We start from the raw sequence: 5,108 nt of genomic DNA, 5'->3' as shown, positions 1-5,108 counted from the left end.
ATAGATGTTGTATATGTTCTTAACAATGTTATTGATAAAATCATATATATGTGAGTTCAAAAAATAAATATACCAGAATTGTGCATATCGTTTTTACTCATATCTTCTTGACTTTGACAATCTTTTATCGTATAAATGTAATTATATATTGCTGCATGAAAATTATGTGTAGTGAGTATTTAACAGCTTCATTTTAGATTATTCATGACTCTAAAATCAGATTAATCTAAAATACGTGAATGGGTCAATATTTTCTTTGAAAAGTAATAAAATAAATTTATTGCCTAACATGCATTTGAAAGTTATTCTTTTATAAAAAGAGATTAGATTATAAGATGGGCAAATATTCAGAAATTCTGATCTTCCTGTGATAAAGGATGGGGTGACTCCTAAATTTTATTTGTTCTTCTGTATTCTCTCTGCACACTGCTGTACCAAATCTTTCTGGTTGGCGTTGTGTATATTTCTTTTTTTTAAAAGTTTGATGTCTTTATTCAGAAAAGTGATTCAACTGCAGGAGGATGATCTTTTGAGAGGAAACCCTAAATCTTTTACTGAGCAATTCCGTGTTGTCCAAGGTTTATAATCCCGATGAGATTCTTCCACCTGAAGCTTTTCATGCGTTCAGGTATTTTGCATGATGCCTGATGTGGTCGGTGATGAAGGTTGCAATGAAGTAGTAGTAGCTATGATCATAACCCTCCTGTAGCCTATAAACAACAGGAATTTTCTTTTCTGTGCAGGTAGCTATGAAGTTATCAGGGAGTAACTGCCCATTTGTAAGAAACTCGTCATCTTTTCCTTGATCAATTAGTATGTCAATCTGGGAACCTGAAGAGGACTTCACGAGACAGGTTGCATCATACATCTTCCATTTATTTTCATCTGGTCCCAAATATCCATTAAAAACTTTTTTTGCCCCAAGGACAGAGCACTGGGTTGCAAATTGGAGCAAATGCTGACACAGATTTGTATTTTCCAGGATTTTTCAAAGCACAAATCAGAGCTCCGTGGCCTCCCATGGAGTGACCAAAAATAGACATCCTCTGTGGGTCCAATGGGAAATTGGCGTTTATGAGTTGTGGAAGCTCCTCGGTTACGTAAGAGTACATTCTGTAATTTGTTTTCCAGGGGTCTTCAGTGGCATTCACAAAGAAGCCCGCACCAGTGCCGAAGTCCCAGCTGTCATCTTCTCCTTTAATGTTGCAGCCACGGGGACTGGTATCTGGAGCAATGACGACCAGGCCGTGTTCTGAGGCAGCTTGCTGAAAGCCAGACTTGGTTATGAAATTTTGTTCTGTGCATGTTAAACCAGACAGCCAGTAGAGCACAGGACACTTTGCACTCTCTGTCCGTGGAGGCAGGTAGACAGCAAGTCTCATTTTACATTTCAGCTCAACACTGTCATGTTCGAAGACCTTCTGGAGCCCCCGGAAGCACCTGTTGCTGGAAATCTGCCTCAGTGCCATTCTCCTCCTGTTAGTTGCTACTTGTTCTTTCTGTCTGCTCCAAAGGGCAGTGGATCTCGGGGAGAGACCGCTCCAGGGGTGGGGGTGGGGAGACCCTGCTGTGTATATTTCTAAAGAGGTTTATCTCTGGGAGTATGCCAGATTGAGACTGAGTTACAAGGCTTGGAAATGAAGTTTACTCTTGAGATTTCTCCTGGGTTCTTCTTTTTCAGGCAATCCAGTTAATCGTTTCATGGAATATATGGTGTGACTAAGTGACTTCACAATTTATAAAAATTAGAGGTGTCTTGCATGCAAATTGTGTGTGTGTCTGTGTGTGTGTGTGTGTGTTTTGCTGGTGATTGATTGATTCCAGTACTTCATGCATGATATAAATGTCTGCTGCCACTGAACTATATCCCTAGTTCTGAAATTCTTAGTTTCTAGATAGTGTTTGCTTTCAAATTTGTTGCATAAACAACTTTTGAGATTCTCTTTGGAGATAGTGAAGGTTTGAGACCCGTGAAACACATCTATTGAAATCTTCTATTGAAAGGTGGTGCCTTTGGGAGAAAATTAGTTCATCAAAACACTAGAATATTTTCTACTATGTGAAGACAATATTCTTTGAACCAGAAAGTGAAACCTCACTAAAATATTTATCTGTCAAGTCCTTGATCTTCGACTTCCTAGCTTCCAGCTTTATAAAATCTACATTTCTGTCATTTGAAGCCGCCCAGGCTATGAATTCCTGATGCAAAAGTTCAGACAGTCTTAAATACTCATCTGTTTATTAATTTATGAAATATTTAGACACAAGCTAGTGTAGGTTTCTCATAAGAAAATAAATACTTTGAAATATAAATACAATTTATTTCTACCATAGTTCTATTACCCAGTGTAATCACATGTAAACCAATAGTATGACTTTTGACAGGTTCCAAAATATTGATCATCTCTTAATGTATATAATACTACCACCATGAGAACATTTTGAAACAGTGATTTCTAAACGGTGAAATCATTTTTGAAGGGTAGTCATAGAAAGTTTGAAACAATAATAGTAAAGTCAGGCAAGATGCCCCCTCTGAAAGATTTTGTGCTCAAAAATGAGTTCAGTCACATTATTGAACCCTAATAATTTTGTGGTTTTATGACTTCAATTATTTTTAGCCTTACATCTAAATACAGAATGGAGGACACTAGATAGTAATATGTAATAGATGACAAAACCCCCATTATGAAAACTTTGTGAAATGAAACAAATTGATAAGGATGCATGCATCTTTTAGATAACACATTACATGAAGGCGTTATGTGTGGTGTCTTTCCGTTTCTGGAAATTTCCGACCCCAGCCAAGGACAGAAATCTTCCCCAAAGATGAAAGTCTTGATAGGGGGAGAAGGAGAAGTGACATATGTGATAGCTTATAACTTGTGAAGTTTTTGAGAACAATGAACACAGACAGTCCTCTATATGAGTAGGAAGCAGTCTATCACTTGCAATCACTGAGTGCAAAAACTTAGTTGATTTTCTTCTGTATTTAATTTCAAAACATTTCAAAGAAACGCTTATAATCCTAATGAAGCCAGATGCTGCTTACATCTTGTTTAGTGAGTTACCGTGTAGTGAGGTCCTTGCCTAGAATTCTGATACTCACCAGCTTCATTAGCCTGCTTTATGACAATAACCCATGTAGTATGTCTACAGTCAGTGCTTTCCTCAATTACAGAGTTTTACACAATTGAGCAGGAAATACTTCATCTTGCATATGAACGTAATACTTATAATGTGATAATCCCAAATCTGCCAGTCCATGGCCTCTTTGCTTGAATAGTCTTCTTCCTCCATGACAGTTTGTGACTCAAGCCTTGTACAGGCCTGCTAGACTGCACTCTACAAAATGATTATTCACAGACTATGGATGGGGCTAACTAGAATGCATGTACAGCATACATGAAGTCTTGGCTTTAATCTCCATTACCACCTGAACTGGGTTGTAGTAGCAGCTGAATGTAATCCTAGCACTCAAGTGACAGAGGCAGGTGAATCAAGGGTTCAAGGTCAGTCTGTGCACCCCAAAAATTTGAAGTCAGCTAAAGCTACATGAGAACCTATCTCCAAACTTACACCATTAGGTGGGTGGGGGAAATGGGGAGGATCTGAAAGAAATTGTAGTGTGGAGGACTACAATTCTAATATATTCTTTTATTTAATTTTCATTTTCATTATCCATTTTATTTCCTTGCCATTGTGAAGAAAACAGCAATAAATGTGGATGTTTAAGTACCTTTGCGGTTCCATACAGTTCTTAGAAATATCACAGTATACAACCATCATAACAACCATTCAAGATAGATTTTTGTTTATTTTCTCTTTTGCTAGATGAGTATCCCATTCACAAATTGATTAAGAAAGTGCTACACTGGAAACACACACACACACACACACACACACACACACACACACACACACAGAGTAACATCATACCAATTGAGCAGATCATATTTATGATTTAGGAATGCACACATGTATATATAACAGCCATTAGTAAATAAAGAGACCATGAATTTTTAGAACAACATGAAGGGCTTTATGGAAGGGTTTGGAGGACGAAAAAAGAAAGAGGAAATGATATAATTATAATCTTAAAAAAGAAACTTGCAAAATTAGTGTATGAACCATTGAAGACTATGATCTGAACAACCATGTCATGAGCTCTGTCAGGTCTCCATTCACCATGTCACTATATGGATGTGTCCATGAGGTAGATCATTTCATTATAATTTTTTACATTTAGGCTCTTAATATATAAACATATACCAAGCATATATAGCTGGAAATTTCAAAGACAGCATAGAAATTGTGTCCCTGCTATGGTTCCTTTCTACCAATGTCCATATGTTGGATGATTAAGCCCGGAGGTAATAGTATAGTGCTGAGGCCTCTGAGATGTGGTGGGTGACATGTGCAGAAGATCCATGAATGGTATCAGAACTCCTCTGAAAGAGGCCTTGAACATATATATGCTTATTTTGAAATATTTTCAATGGAAGAACAAAAGAGAACAATAGTGATGTTTGAAAAGGATTTTTGTCCCCTCTGAATCACTCCATTGAGTTCTTAGCTCTCTAACATATCACAAAGCATTTTCCACAGAGAAGGTGAACTGAGAAAGTGAAGTCCTCCCATCATTAAATTCACTAATACCATTTGCAATCCATGCTATACAGATTTGATACTCATTTTTATTTTTTAAAAGATGGATTTAAATTTATATTTTGTTTATGGTATTTTGTCTCTATGTGTGTGTGTCTGGTTTCTTTGGGAGACAGAGGTATTTGATTCCCTGGAAGTGGAGTTACAGATGGTTATAAGCTGTCATGTGAATGGTGGGTGATGGAGAAAGGTCATTGGTTAATTAAATAAAGAAGCTGCTTGCCCTGATAGGTTAAAACATAGATGGGAGGAGTAAACAGAACAGAACTCTGGGAGGAAGAGGAAGTGAGCTCAGAGACTCGACAGCTCTGCTCTCGGGGGCAGATGCCTCGGAGAGACACGATGCTCCACTCTTGCGGGCAGAGGCGAGAGCTCTGCTCTCTGAGGCACACGCGATGAAGCTCTGACCCAGGATGGACGTAGGCTAGAATCTCCTTGGT

At 37.9% G+C, this 5,108-nt stretch overlaps 1 pseudogene; it reads right to left on the bottom strand.

Annotated features, from left to right (window-relative positions):
* Nucleotides 1-493: 493 nt before the first annotated feature.
* Nucleotides 494-1,539, bottom strand: LOC101997564 (annotated as a pseudogene).
* Nucleotides 1,540-5,108: the final 3,569 nt, after the last annotated feature.

Source organism: Microtus ochrogaster, chromosome X (genome assembly GCF_000317375.1).
Source record: "Microtus ochrogaster isolate Prairie Vole_2 chromosome X, MicOch1.0, whole genome shotgun sequence".
NCBI classification, from domain to species: domain Eukaryota; kingdom Metazoa; phylum Chordata; class Mammalia; order Rodentia; family Cricetidae; genus Microtus; species Microtus ochrogaster.
Note: the sequence above shows the minus strand (reverse complement) of the source record. Positions and strands in the feature narration are given on the sequence as shown.